General features: G+C 46.8%; 1 non-coding gene across 1 annotated transcript; it reads right to left on the minus strand.

Annotated features, from left to right (window-relative positions):
- Positions 1–15,032: 15,032 nt before the first annotated feature.
- Positions 15,033–15,194, minus strand: LOC119462955 (U1 spliceosomal RNA). Its single transcript, XR_005194312.1, has one exon. It is a non-coding gene; the product is annotated as a U1 spliceosomal RNA (small nuclear RNA).
- Between the last annotated feature and the right edge of the window lie 986 nt (positions 15,195–16,180).

The following is a 16,180-nucleotide window of genomic DNA, read 5'->3' on the forward strand; positions in this document are numbered from 1 at the left end:
AGAGCGACGGAAACGATGCAAACGACATAGAAATGACAGTGCGTCGAGCAGACGACATCTACACAGCCCGTGAGCTCGCCTCAACCAATGGGCGCTGCCGAAACAGCAGGGAATTCAGGATAAGGCGACGGCAGCTCCGCCGAAATTATAGCGTTTTTTTTTTTTTTTCATCACTCTCGGCGCTTGCGAAGGCGTCCGCGGGACCCACTCCCCCCTTCTAGTACACTCTAGTTCCAACGCCAACTAGATCTTTGAGGTCACCGTGTGTTGATAATGATTTAGATTTCCATAACGTGGCAACATGGGATCGACCAAGAAGCGTGTCAGCATGTTGATTATGATGATGATTTCCACACTATGGCGCATGCCAGCAACGCGGGATTGGCCAAGAAGTTGGCAGTACACATCGTGTCAATGCTAACAAGCTCTTTGAGCTGATCGTGACGTTTTTATTATCATGATGGCGATTTCCATACAATGTCACTACCAACGGAAGGTTGGCCAAGAAGAGGAGGGTACAATTGTACATGCCCAAAACGGGGGATTGCCAAGAAGAGGGTGGTACATATCGTGCCAGCGTCAACTAGCTCTTTGAGATCACCGCTGCCGTGTTGATGGCGATTAGAATTTTTATACTATCACACATACCTACAACCGGGGATCAGCCACGAAACGGCCGGTACGTTTGCAATAAATAAGAAATGATGAAATACACGCCCATATAACATTTGTGACATTGCGTAGCACGGGTGTGCGAGACCACAAGTGAGTGACAGACGCCGAGTTCAGAAAACTTTTCGTTCGCAAGTGTCCTTTGCCATTCGCCTTTGCTAATAAAGTATGATCAGCATCAGGATTGGCTGACATTTTCTCTTATGAACAATTCTAGCGTAAAAACTTTCTGTGAATACGGGCCCAGATTTCTTCACCTCAAACACACAATAATGAAATGGGCAAATGCAAGGGATTCAGTAACAGCTTAACGAAAGCTTCGCCTCCATCATAGACATTGGATTTACGGTTTTTTTTTTCTTTTTTTTTAAGCAAAGCTTTATAGGATCTAAAGTGTCGGCGGTGGTGGTGGGGTTGGTGTCACGCTGAAAAGTGGGTTGATCCTTGCGATAGTGCAGAAAGGGTCCAAGTTAGAAAGACAGAGAGAAAGAAAAAGAGAAAGAAAGATAGGGAGAAAGAAAATCACCACGAAGGTCAGATACACACATGACAAGCTTCGCTTACCCCCATTTTATCGACAGGGGAAGGGCTGGTAATTTTTTTCTTCCTTTTCTTCTTTTTTACAGAACGTTGTTAAACAGTAGAGTACAGGGACTCCCTCTTGCGCAATAAAAAGAAAGGGCTAGAAAGTTGCCGTTAAAGGCTGTTATACATACCATATTTTTTCTTAACGCAGCTGAAAACTGGACGTATTACGCATGCTTGTTTTCGAATGTTACACCTCTCAGTAGCAATAAAGCTTGTTGATGTGGATGCAACCGCCCCAGACATAAATTCACAACCGTATCATTAAAATGGTGTCAATTTTTCAGTTGACAATTTAGGCATCCTAGCTTCGTAATATCAGCAAATTTGGACTCTGTTTTGTTTCGTCACGTAGGCTGTTACACACAGTGGTGTTAAATCCAATGGGTGTTAACGTAGTTAATTTTTTCCCGTCAGATCGGGATATGATAGGCTTTTTGCTCCCGTAACTTTGCAGGGAAACCACGTAGTAATAGAAAAACATATTGTAAGGGACATACTGGAAGTGTAAAGAGGAAGAAGAGGAGAAGAATGAGGAGCTCTGCATAGATTTCAATTTCGTTCGGTGTAAGATTTGATATTTCATAGCGCTAGCCTCTCTGTTTCGTCGTGGTTAGCGTTTGACTCTGCAACCAACCGTGACCATGTTCCTGTATCATTCGAAATCATTTGTCCAATCTCATATGTAGAATGTCAGGCGTACAAATTTGTGGGTCAAAATAAATTTAAAGCTTTCATGCCTTGAACCGTTTCAAAACTTGTCAAGGCCAATGACAAAAAAATCGCTTCAAGGATTTGTTCGGCTCTAGAAGGTTTTCCGGAAACAAGCTGATTTAGTCAACCCTTTGTCTAAGAGCACCGCTTGTCGTGCGTGGAATGATGAGTGTAGCGAAACTACAATAAAAGAACACCGGATCAGAAAATGCTTCACCATAATCAATGCCCGACAAATTGGAAAAATTATCAGTTTCCGTGCTGGTGTATTTAAGCGTACTGCCTAATCGAGCCAATAATCAATATTATAGTACGCATTACAATTACCTCTAAAAAAACGCGCTCTCAGTTCACATTTCTTCATGCTAGGAAGGTACTGCCAACGCCGTTAACATTACATTCAATCGTTTTGACCCCTCAAGGAATGAGCGCCTCCCTAGAAGAGACTGCCGAAGATTTAGACAGCCGATTGATAGCCCGGCTTCCGGCTATCCATTTGGAATTAGACCCTTCGGATGGCTTCACGTCAAGTTCATTATCCGAGGTGAATCATACTGCACTATGCTTGCCGAATAAAGCCCGCCCTTACTGAAAAAAAAAACCGTATTCCCAACTCCTATATCCAATAACATCACACGAAATATGAGTAGACGGGTTTTTATGTGGGATCCTATATGTTTCATGTCGGATTATTGGATATGGGAGTTATGGGGCATATGGATTTTTTTTTCAATAGGGTACGTCCTGACGGAGTCACAAATACCATGTAAAAAAAGTCACCGCCCAAACACTCCGTATACGGATGGTTAACCAGCGAAGCTGAAACGTGCGGCCCAGGTGTTTATCACTGAGTTAATGCCGACGGTTCATTAAAGTAATTCTCAATTACTGGTTACGTCATTTGAGTTTCCTAATGAGGTTACACACACGTTCGGCTGCGACGGAGAGAACGACGTCACTGACGGTTTGCCCGCAGTCCGCGGTTGTCGCATTGCCGCTTGCGATTCTTCAAAATTGAATTGCTTCAAAATTAAATCTGTCCGTTACGCTAAATGGCTCCAGCAAGTGATATCTGCCAATACCAGGACAATGAAGTTAACTGACCGCTAGTTGTCCCATAACTGAGTTTAGGTATTTGAAGAAACATGGCTGGGACGCGCCTCCGAAGTTCATAACCCCAAAGGGTTTAATATCGCACCCGATTATTCTTATTTTTCTAAATGGCCTCCCCATGGACGCAGGCGATATCCCGGCCGCAACAGAAGACATTCTGCCTAGTGATCTGTGTCCCATGGCTGCCTCACCGCTTCACGCACTCACGAAAAAAAAAAAACACGCTACGCGAAAATAGAATGATAACAGCCGAAGAATAGCGATTACTTGTAATTCTGCTCTCAAAATATAAGCAGACGACGACGTTGAAAGAGATAGGTAGATGCTCGAAAATAGAGCCATAGATTTAAGGAATGCTGAGCGCTGCTGTGATCGCTGGTTGATCGCGAAGAGGTGGCCACGCGCTTTCCGCAAACTTTTGTGGTTGACTGTACATACGAAGGACACACGCTTTTTCGTTTCGCCTACCCATATAAAGCTTCGCTTTAATATGGTTTCAACCATATCATCTTTAGTTCTTTTAGACCTGGAATGTGACCTTGGGTTTGCGTTTTTTCGTTGCCCGCATTTCTCATGGCAGCGGTCGATTTTCTACTCGTGCTGGGCTACTCTAGAAGACCAATTAATCCGGAAACGGAGCGCGTTTCCTCCTAGTTGTTCCCGAGAGGCTCCGTTCAGATATCCTATACGCGCCATACATCTCAGCTTAATCCTGCGCCAAGCTTAAAACCCACTCACGCGCGTCCAGTCATGTTGGTGATCCCTTTCATCTTGCGCTTCCAAGTGGTCGTACGACTTTTTCCGGATTATTCTTTTTCAGAGCTGCCCCTGACTGGAACGACCTTCGCCAAATAACTGACGCAATCAGCTGCTCATATTCATTTGTTAGCGCTCTAAATGAACACTATTGTTCTTCATTGATTTTCCCCATGTTTACAAGAATTCTGCATTAGACATTGTATCAATAAACCCTGGACGTTGTCTTGAAAACGGTCTGGCGGTAACACGATGCCAACTTCCCATCAGGCGGGTGACCGAACAATCATCTGGAACTCCCGTAGTTGCCTTGCACCGGCCCGGGAGCACGCTCAGGCCTGTTTAGCCGGTGGCATCACTGTCCGTCCTCCACAGCAGTGGTGGATGCTCAACTATTTTACCCAAGCTGCGATTTGCATCATATGCTTTTTCACTCGTATTCTCGCACTTTTATGCATGTATTGCTCGCGTTGGGTTAGGTTGTTTTACCTACATGTATTTGTGATTATTTGTATTGCTTGTGTGCAATGCCTCACCCCTGATGCAACATCACCTTTGGGGTCATTAAATGACAAAATTATAAAGATGAACAGAAAATTCATTTTCGCTGCTAAATGATACTCTTGCTGCAAAATTCTTCATAAGCTATATAGGACATCAGGTAATATGGAATAGCAATATCCCGCTATGGAAACCATGGCGGCGTTGCTTGGAGTTGTCGAGTGTGATACGCGAACAGCCCTCCGCAATTTCCCAGGTGATTTGGTGCTTCCCAAGAGGCTGTCATGAGCGGACGATCTGCAGAAGCTACACAGCACATGATCGTCAAAGTAAAACTGTCGCAGAAATATTCACACATTCATTAGCTCGCTCATCACCTAACGCAGCGTTTCTCATGGTTCGCCACGTGACAGTGGTGATGACGCAGAGCATACTTCGAAACCTGCTTGCAACGCATGGTTCATGGATGATATGGCTTTGCTCCGAACTACGCAGTGTATGTGATGGTATGATGGCAAGCAATGCAAACTCGTGAGCCTTCAAAGCAAACAGTGCCCCCATGACAAACACCGTTTGGCCGTCAGTCAAGAGGCGTCCACTGGGTGGCGCTGTTGGTGACTCGATGAAGTGCGAGGATGTCGGCACGGGGAGGGCGCGCTAGCGCAGCGTGGTATCCGTCACCTGTGGTCCCACACACACCTGGATGAAGACTTGCCTGGAACTCAACACCTCTTATCCGCGCGCATAGCAAACGCTAGGCGACGGCAGGAGAGAAAAAAATTGAGACCGCAAACGCGGATGCCAGCATGAAAGAAGCAATGAGGCGAAGGAGTGTATAGTAGCGAGAGCAGAGGGGGAGAGGTTGCTGCGGCCGTGTTTTGCGGAAACCGCGAGAGAGAGTGTGTATATATGCACATCGACGCTCTCCCGCCTCTCAGGTGGTGTCTGGTGTCGAATGGTGTTCCCTCCTCCCTACCCATTCTTCTTCGCCCTACATGCATGTGCGCACGGCTCGCACGTGGGCTGCCAAGAACGCATCGACGCGATAGTCGTCGTCGACTCGTGAGGTCGGTATGTCGCTCGGTGGGCGGTATCGTGGTCTCTTCTCCCAAGAGGCACACCTATGTAGGAATTCGAGGCTAGAAACCTTCCTTTCTGGAACGGCGGTGCGCTTTCCCAGTACGGCTCTTTCGCGCTTTTTTTTTTCTTCACCCGGTAGCGAAGGTTACGCACTGATGCTTCAACGACCACATAACGATAATGCATTGGCGCGCTGGAGCTGCGCTGCCTATCCTTATTGTGCTGGGCCCAGGTGCGTTCTCTTTCGGCTAAGCTGTGGCGTGGCCTCTGGAAGAACAAGGACCACCGGAAACTTGACCGAGGTCGCCCCGCAACTCTTCGCGTCATCGTATTCCTTCATCTACGTTATCTCACCGTGCTTCTCTTTTCCTTTCTTTTTTTCTCGCTCGATTTCATTGTCGCAGAGGCACTCCCGCGTGAGATTCGTCTCCAGCTGAGAACGTTTCCTATGTACTCCCCATTCTTAGACTGGGCGCTGAGGTGCGACGTTTCTCCCGGCGGTCGCTGGCTTTTATGGCGCCGTTCGTGAAGGTATGGAGGTGAAGCTTTAAGAAACAGAAGAAAAAGCGAAAACACTACAGAACGGAGGCACCGCGCACCTCATCTGAAGCTACGACGTGCGTGATGCCGAGAAAGCTTGACAGAGACTTTGCAGGCGTTCAGGATGCAGCGCGTACATGCGAGTGGTGTCCTCGAAGTTTGCAGTACTCTCCAAATTCAGGTTATGAGTCGTTTAGTATCTTCACTTAAGAAGTTACGCGTACGCCGATAGGAATGGTGGCTTGCTGGGCTAGTTGGTTCATTGCAACTTGTGTAACAGCGCGAAAAATAACAAGGAAGGGACGACGATAGAGACAGAGTGAAAAGAGCGGTGTTTTCACTCGGTCTCTATCGTCGTCCCTTCTTTGTTATTTTTCGCGCTGTTACACAAGTTTCGATAGGAATGTTTCTCGATTTGTTTGCTTGAAGAGAATTTTTCATAGATCCTCTGGTAGATATTACGTAATGGCGTCATTGGATTCAAACTGGTGGCATCCCAAGAAGAACGTGGTCTGGGGAAACAGAAAGAAACATGGCGGAGCTATACTTTACGGTATTGCTGTTAGCCGGAAACAACTGTCAGTGATTAACCAGCGAAAAGCTGCATCAGGATATGTTGCTTGCTTGTGCACATGCTGTCGCAGAAAGCGATCCGGTGCTCTTCCTTTCAAGCTCGCTCTCCCTTCGTTCCCACTGCATCTCGAAAAATATTTGGCACATTAATATTGGGCTATTCTCGTTGTGACAGCAGTGCTCGACTCTCGGTTTGCTGTATCCGCTCGTCCTTTCCAATATGCCATCTTGCTACCGTGTCGTCTCGCCACATCCTTACCCTAAACTTCAACCTCCCCATGGCGATGAAAAACGAAACTTCTCCCACCAGCGCTACCACCACCACGAATGAAGAGAGAGAAAACAAGGCAACACAGGCAACCGGGCGAGCTTCTCGTTTGCTACCCTAAACTGGAAGTAGGGAAAATGGAAGAAAAAAAATTGCTGCAGAACCCTTGTCACGATGAATAAAAAATTTAATGCGATTAGTACTGATGAAATGTAGCGGCGCATCGTATTGCCACCACAGAGATTCGTTGTGTATGAGGCGTGTAGACAGCCGGGCTTTACTCTCACAATTCCCTCTCGATACGCAGGGCCACTCAGCGGCACCGCCTCGAAGATGGCGCTTTTGTGAAAACGTATTCAGAGAGGTTTGTCTGAATCTACCGGGTGTTTCAGCGAACATTTAAAAAATGTGTAAAGCTGTGGCAGATAGCCGAATTCTAGTTCATGAGCTGGTCTGCTCTAAGAGGCGTACGTTAGGCGCACAAAAATTCACTAACATAAGTTTTTAACTAATAACCTTATGGCCCATATTGTAATTTACAAATTCTAGCCGTGGAATTCGCAAGGCGGATACACTTGAAACGAATTCTCTCAGGATGGCACCAGTTTCGAGATGTTAATTCCCGAACTTTGGGGAGAAATGCATTGGCGTTCCAGTTACTTTTGTGTTTCAATGAAAAAAACGACGTTTTGTTAAGAAAGTAACTAGAACGCGAATCAATCAAAGAGTGTCATCGAAGAGCAGAGGATACTCAGTGGCTGATACCCAGTGACCCAAGTTGCCATCGAAGAGGTTCATTAGGTGAAGTAACCTCAGAATGCTAGTTTCATTAAAATAGGGAGACAGCGAAAGCAGCGTGCACGCGGGAACAAGCATAAGCTGTGCCTCAGGCCGGTGCATGTCAAGAAGTGCACTAGTGCGCGAGTAATTTTTTTTCGCTAGGGTCGACAGAACAATGCCTCCTGCAGCTGACAGTTCACAACCCAGTTTGGTACAAAAATGGAACATTCCTCTTTTTTTTTCTAGACTTGAACTGCTAAATAGGTGTCGTATATACGAGATGCCGTGTAAAACAAGGCAACTTGGCCACCTAGGCTGGATGCGCAGATGCAGGTTCGCACCGCAGCATGATTTTAGCAATGCGCGGTTTGCAGATGGCACGCGGAGCAACGTTGGAGTTCACTTATAATAGAGAGATTGAGTATACTTTAAACGAGAAAGTCTGAGGGTGTGTCTTGGGACTAATTATCACAAGACTACAGCTATGTTCGATAGACTGACTTTACCACGCTCACTGCGCATGCTCAGCGTGCCTGCCGGTGCCATGATGACAGTAGCCCTCGGCGCTTTCCCCCTGCATTTTTTCTGAGGGGAACATTAACGAGAATGCCGATGGCGGATGGTTCCAATGAACTTTAGGGGAAAGTTGGGATGTGCGGCTACTCAACTTCACCTATTTTCTAGAATACTTTTGTTCTCACCTCCGAGCTTTTTCATCTCGAGGGTAAGTGTGTTTTACGTGGCACAAACACAACACGCTTCTTACCATAGTTGCGCTTCAGCCCGCTAATGCCTGCTTCTATAAACTTGCTTTCCGACAGCGGTGGCATAGTGAAAACCGTCGTGATATTGGACTGCTACCAGGCAGGAGAATCAGTTGCTTCTTAATAGCCTGGCGAGAGATTGGCATTCAGCCTCAAGAAGCCGTACAAGAGTACAACACTCTTGTATTATGCAGATGTACCGATCGACTCGCCCAGCTAGCTACCGTACTTATCTATCGGTCAGGGTGCCCGGATTTTGGAGAAGGAAACTTGTCGAGAGATAAATATTTATTTATCTTGTTTGCATCGCAAAAGTAACATTTGACACGGAACAGGTGTTGACGGATCGATAACTAACGTTTTATTACCAAGAACAGAGAATAAATCCACAACGCCAACTTACGCTTAGCAATAGGTAGGCGCACACAATGCAGGCGCTCCCAAATGATGACTTGCCCCATGTAATAGCGTGATTTGGAGTGATGTTCGAACAGCGAAATTTATGAAACCGAATAATATTCTTGAACAATGACCTTCGATTACTTAACAAAATACTACATACTTTTTTTTTTCCTACCAACGGCGTGTTTATGAGTATGGAGGGATGTGTTGAGGCGTTGTGACAGGTTCGCGCGCTTGTGAACGTGGATGAACGTTTGAATATCTTCAACTTCCACAAGCAAGCGAGTGCCTGAAGGGCCAGAATAATTCATGCATTTTATATAGTACATATCTACAGCCCGTAGAAAGAGGGATATGCGTCTGTATGTCCCGGTTTATTTTGCACCATAGTGTCACTTGAAAGAACGTTTTCACGCGTTCGTGCCATTCTGTGCGTTAATGCGTGTTTAAACCGCTTCGAGACGGGAGCTACCAGGAACGAAGACGAGCGTGTATTGCTTGTGGCCACACCAATTCAACCTGCGGTGTCTCCATATACGCAAGGCCTTCCTGCCTCCAGATCGAGAACATATCTCACGGAGACTCGGATAACACACCAACTTTGCTGCCGAAGTTACATGAAGGGTAGAAGACATCTAAATCACCACCATCTATTCACCTCAGGTGTAGGGGGCAAATAGGTCAAACAAAAATGGCTACCGGTCGGGCTTGAAGCAAGTTGGCTTGGCGCCACGGTGTCGGGTGATGACTTTGTTTCCGTGGCACGGAAGTCAGCAAGAACAGCCAAAAACCGCCTCGTTGGTAAAAAAAAAATGCAAAATGGGAAGCAACCCCCGTTGCAACCTAAGAATGTACTTAGCATGCTTTCGGAAGTTGTATGCGTGTGACAGTCCTTTTTTTTTACTTCCCAGATATGGGAAGTATTCCCGTGTGACTACCGTTATATGAGTTACACCGATGTGAAGATTCTTTCCTCTCGTTTCATTTTTTCTTTAAAGACGCGCAGCATTCATATATGGGTGATATTTCTTTTCTGTCATACTTTTATGTGCACATGCGTTTACAGAATGAAAAAAAAAAGATATTTGTGAGGAGTGCTTGATTGGAAGTTACTTGTGAAAGCGGAATTTCACTTTTGCGGATGTATATTCCATTTTGATGGGACAATTTTCTCAATAGTGAACTTGTTTAAACGATAAACTCGTGCGAACTCTTACTGTTACTAAATTCGTTTAAGACACGTGAAGCATGTCACAATATGTAGTCTTGTTTCTGTTTTGTTTTTATTTATTATCTTTAGCTGCCAACAACGCCTGGCTCTCTGGTCCTACCATGGTCGCCATGCCGCCGCATTGACCTATCAGAGAAGCTCCTCTCACGTTAAACCGGGCCCTACAAGGTTCTTCAACTTGGTGACGCAAATTACGAGATTGTACTCCTGTATCCTGCTTCTTCAACCTCATCGCTGCCAACTTCAGTTGTTCATGTTTTCCGGCTGAAGCCATACTGCTCTTTTAGCTCCTCGCCTTCATAGCAAGTACCAGGACGGCGCTTCAGTCGCCGGAGAGTGATGTTACAGAGCGCTCCATACATGGATCAACGCGACGCTTGGCAGCTAGAGCGACAAAGACGACGATGAAGACGCTGGCACGTGGGCCGCATCAAACATAGCTTGCCCTAGCCTCCTCTGTATATGTTGTGTAAATATATCCTTCGCCTCCTTGTGTAAATATCTCCCTTCCGTCACATTATATATATATATACTTAGGGACCTCACCGTGCTTTCATATATAAAAGGGATGACCCGTCTAGCAACTCATTCAGTTAATTCTAAGTCTGTCATTGGTAGACAAAGGAAATTAAAGACACCGGAAGAACAGCGTGAATACAATGCTCGACCATGTGTGGTGTTTGATCCAGCTTCGCTGGACATTCCCGTTCGCAGAGCGGAATGGCGGCCAACTTCCTTCCCTTTGCCGCGCCTCGTATTCACGCTGCTCTTCGGGAGCCCCTACTCGGCGTTGCGTGCCCATAGCATGCTACAACGATAATGAAATAATTTGCTAGGCAAGTTCTTTTATATACGACAGGCTAGTGACGACACTCTCCACTTCGCGCGCTGCCGGCACCGCGCCAGATTGCGCAACAGTAATCTTTACCGGGAAACGTATGCAGCGAGCGCTACGTCCTTCGCATTATTATCACGAGCGCCTTATCATCGATTGTGTTTTTCGGATGCTTGTTTTGAGCTTGTTCTTTATTGAAACTTACGTTGTTCTGTACCTTGTATGTGTGATTCCAAAGAACGTGTGCACTTTTCGCTTCACTTTGCTGAGTGCTTAGAGGGGGTACGAGCCCCTGATACTGCCCTGCACAGCCGCCGGGATCGGGCCACATTATTTGCTAGCAGACGCGGACGCCAAAAATGCCGACCGCAAAAATGCCGGCTAGCACCTTCGCTGTAATATCCTTCCGCATAAAAAGAAAACAATCAGTGGAAGTTTCTCCCACAGGGCGAAGCACTTAAAGCGACGCTACAGAAAAATATCGAGTCGAGCTTGATTGAAAGATTAGGCTTTTGTAATGACGAACTCGTAATTCGTCAGCAGAATCTTTATTAGAAAATAAGAAAAAAAAAAGCCAAATCGGATTCATGATACAGCGCAACTCAGAATCAACGACGAAACAAGACAAACACCATGGAAACATGCAGGACACAAACAGACTGACAAACAGACCCTGCTTTCTCCTAGTTCTTCGTGTTTGTCTCGTTTCCTTCATCTATTCTGAGTTGCGCTGGTTCATGCAAACGATATCAAACCCAAGCTCGCCCAAACTCCTATCACCCTTGGAAAGTAGGTATGGCGCCACGTGTAGGGGACCAAGGTACTTCTCATGCGACGTTAGCACTGGCGGATTCACAGAGAGCAGCAAAGAGGGAAATCGCGTGGAGATTACGTCAACTCATACGTAGAGGTGCTGGGGGTTTAAGTTGAAGAGCGGCAGCGGTACTTTCGGCTGCACAATTTTCTACGCAACTAAGTAGCGTATTGGCACACAGAACACGATGGTAGAGACGAATAATCTATCCATCCAGCTGTAATTGATGTTTCTTTACAGCTGTATTCACTCGAAGGAGCAAATTGCGATTTGACATCCAAATTGTGTGTCGCGGGATCATACGTCTGCCGCTCCTTCGTCGCCCCTTCCCCACGAAGCGATTCATTATGCGCCCTAAAGCCAAATCACCGTTGAGATTTTCGGCTGGAAATATAAACAGACAGTGTTTGGTGAGACGCCTGGGAGCAAGCATCTTCAATCACCTCCGCGTCGCTCGCTGAACGTGCGTGAGCTCGGTGGCCGTGAGTAAACGTGTTGTAACGCTTCAGCGCTTTGGCAAATACGTGCATTGAGGAGCGGAGTACGGTTGTGTCGTAAGGTGTTACCGTCGGATTTTCTCCGCTGTCGTGCGAATGCTGACAGCGAAGTAATACGACGTACGTCAAATGTCACGTGCCTGATTTGTCCGCGATCACGTGTGTCGTATGCATCCAGCTTCAAGCAATAGCAAGTTATAGCGTTGCGCTGAAGCACTAACTAACGCCGGTAACTTTTTGACAATTCGGATTTATCTGATAAATTCCGATTTTAACGGCCAATATGACCCTGTTCTGTTCTATATCTAAATGACATGTTCTAAGCAGTCATTCATTAAGCCAGGTATAAATTATAAACCGTCAAGTCCAAGCATTTTGCGAGCCGCACGGCTCGCTCTTCCTCAGTCGCCGACGATAGCTTCGCGCGCTTGGCATTCCGGACCCTCTCCAGTGATGCAGCTCGCCGGGCGATATCCGCGGTATGGTCAGACGCCGGCGGAGCTCGGCGAGTCGCGTGACGCGTTGCCAACGCTATGGCGCAGCTGCGGTCAAACGAAGGTCAAATTTCTGGCGACGGCGAAACTCAGCTCGACTAGGTTAGTAAAGCTTTTGCTTTAAAAACTTGAATTATTTGAATCTTTTTGCAAGCTTTTCCGATGCACTCCAGTACATCAGTGAATCGTTTTGGTATAGTGTTCAAATTGTGAATCTAAATGTGAAGCATGAGTTACCCCGCGCGTTCGAAACCTATTCGCCGATTTTTCAAATAGTGTTTCTTGAAACTGACGGCATGAGCAACTCATGAGTGATTTTGCGAACTATCAGAGCTAATTAATCAGTAACATTGTTAAACCCCTGTCGCTTTCGAGACTTCACACTGTCCAGTGGCCAGTGCTTTCTCGCTGCGCGCTGAGTCTTCTAGCACAAACGTTGAAGGGCATTTTCAAACCTGAGAATCTTTACAGAAAGGAGCGTGCTTCCATCAGGGACAGCAACCTCGTAAAGTATGATTGCATCTATTACAACAAGCTTGAAGTTTGTAATACGCCCAAAAGTAGGTGTTTTGTGTTCAAGTATTTGTGCTTGTGTGTATATGTGTTTGTGCGTTCAAGCCTTCCAGACAACAAAAATACGCTTCGTGTGTTCTGATGTTTTCGTGTTCAGATATCATTGCATCTAAGATTTTGGAGTATTGAGAATTATGCAAAATTTAACTCCAAATTTCGGAGAATTGGGGATATACGAGAAATAAACTCCGATAAACTCGCTACAAAATAAACTTCGAAAAACACTATCCGAATTTCCAGAAAAATAAACTGCGACAACACGGAGCCCTACACATACCCCAGTGAACTAGCGAAGTTGTTTAAGCTCGAGGATGGTCCGTCGAGTGTACGCCGCAAAACCTCCGCCTGGTGATGACGTCACCGCGCCATGCGGAGTGGTTCCCGCGGCTGCGCAGACACGGAGCTAAGCCGCGACGTCACTGCGCCGACCCACGGGATTTATAGCTCCGCGTCACCGCCGCGGCGACACCAAGGGCGCGATCTTGTACGCGTTCCAAAATGGAATGGAGGCGTTCCTTTCCATCGAGCCGCACACGATTGGTCAATTTCAACCGCGACGTTCAAATTGACCAATCGTGTGCGGCTCGAGGGAACGGAACGCCTCCGTTCCATTTTGGAACGTGTACAAGATCGCGCCCCAAAGCCCCGCCGTTCCGCGCCGAGCACATCGCCGTGAAGATGGAGCTGCCGAAGAATCAATCAATCAATCAATCATATTTTATTTCCTTTGAAAAGGAGGATTACAGGACTAAAAGCTATAAAACAGCTTGATGACGTCCCGACCTCATACAAGTTGGCGCAACAGCAGGATGACGGTCAGTCATACATAAGAATTGCAAAGTGGACAAGTATTCGAGAGTGATGAGCAATACAGAATGAAAGTAACAGAACGGCCAGCAGTCACACAAGCTAAAAATGGCAGTGCAATTTTACAACAACATGAAAAGCGGCGGTCAACTAGAACAGGGAAAAAAATGGAAGGCATACACTAGTCTTGCAAATAAACAAGCTGGTAAAAACGTTTGATAATATAGTTTCCGTTGCAGGAAGGATCAAAATCGTGTATTGTTAATATGTTTAGCAGCGAAGGTAGTGTGTAAGACAAAGATTGGTCGTCATAGAAAGTTCTAGGGGTGGGTACGAAGCGTATCTCTTCATGTGAGCGTTACTCCCGAAGAAGAGGAAGCGCAGCGCGAAAGCCGTGGCGCCGCTATTCGAGAGCGAGTGAGAAGACCAGTCCGATCCCGAGTATCGCGCCGCTGAAGCGGCGGCTAAACCTCGGTGATTCGCAGAAGATCCGGTGCTACGAGCCCGCGAAACCGAGCAAAAGCGTTCAAGCGCCCAGAAGCGTCAAGATATTTTAATTACCGAGTGTTCGTCCAATGCTTCCTTGCAAAAAACAATGGTTCGTTGCTCCTTGGGCTGTCGATGATTCCGGGGTGATCTTGCGCAAAACGTGGCCGAGTCTCGAAGCATAACCTCGCAAAAACTTGGCCGAACCTAGATAAAGCTAGGTGAGCTCGCCAGTTTCGCTGTGTGCCCAGTCTTCGCACCACTAGTGTGAAGCTGCCCCTAATTTTATATTGCGCGTCTACCACTGACGCGAGCGACACGCGCCTTCAGGTTGGATACAAAACTTGAAGGACGTTTAAGCATCGCCTTTAATAGTGGAACACGATAGCATTCAAAGCTCCCCGACTGCTTCTCACGCTTCCTCGCAACTGCAGCTGCTTGAAGGGCAGGTGCACTGCCGTACTTTGTACACAGGCTGCCTGTAATTCTAAAGTTGTCCCCGCTTGCAGGCACGATGCACGAATTCTTACTTTGGATTTAGACATGCAGGGGCTGGCGCGAACGCCGCGCCCCACTACCAAAAATTACATGCCCCATCTGACCCCGGTTTGGGGTAGTGGCGTGCGTCAGCCAACCGTTGTGCAATGGTTAGCCTCGGCACGGAGCCCCGACCTAATTGATCATCAGGAGCTCGGCACCAGGTAAGTATGATGTGCCAACCACCGGGAAGACATCCCATGTCAAAAGACCCTACAGATGGCACCGGTTTCGAAGAGTGCATTGCGTTATATACTGGATGTGTTCTAAATTGCAAAACCATACGAAGCCTGGTTTTACGACACAATAGCCTTGATCCTAAACACCTATAATCCTACTTTTCAGATCTTTGAATTTTTTGCAAGATTTTTCACTAACATGGCGCGGAAATCAAGAATAAAGGCTCGAAAAGCGCCGCGTGTCCGGTTGCATTTCTTCCGTAACACATGTATAATAATAGTAAAAATGGCTGCGGCTTAGATCAGCTAACCCTGAATATGCAAAACGAAAGCTTGGTTTAGCGTGGTTAAGGCTTGGTTTCACTTGGTTAACCTTTGCTTTAGCTGTAATTGTTATAGATAGTCTGCACATACGTCATCGCGGATGCCATCTTTAGGTACCAGCAGGCCGAGAAGCGGCATAATCAAGAAACACGACAGCACGACTGGCGCGTCTTGCGTCGAACTTCAAAGCGATAACAGTGATAAACCTGTGAAAAACAGTCGCCGTCAAAAAGTAAAACAGTGTGCGCGTGATAATACGGTGCACTGGCGTCATCGTAGCCGCCATGTTTAGGCACTAGAACGGTGGGAGCTGCCTCCGCGACGTCACATGAAAAACATCTATACTTAGATATACACTCATCATTAAGCCAGGTATAAATTATAAACCGACAAGTCCAAGCATTTTGCGAGCCGCACGGCTCGCTCTTCCTCAGCCTCCGACGATAGCTTCGCGCGCTTGGCATTCCGCACCCTCTCCAGTGATGCAGCTCGCCGAGCGATATCTGCGGTATGATCAGACGCCGGCGGAGCTCGGCGAGTCGCATGACGCTTGCCAAGGCTACGGCGCAGCTGCGGTCAAATGAAGGTCAAATTTCTGGCGACGGCGAAACTCGGCTCGACTAGGTTAGTAAAGCTTTTGCTTTAAAAACTTTAC

The sequence above is a fragment of the Dermacentor silvarum genome, chromosome 8, assembly GCF_013339745.2.
Source record: "Dermacentor silvarum isolate Dsil-2018 chromosome 8, BIME_Dsil_1.4, whole genome shotgun sequence".
Taxonomy (NCBI): domain Eukaryota; kingdom Metazoa; phylum Arthropoda; class Arachnida; order Ixodida; family Ixodidae; genus Dermacentor; species Dermacentor silvarum.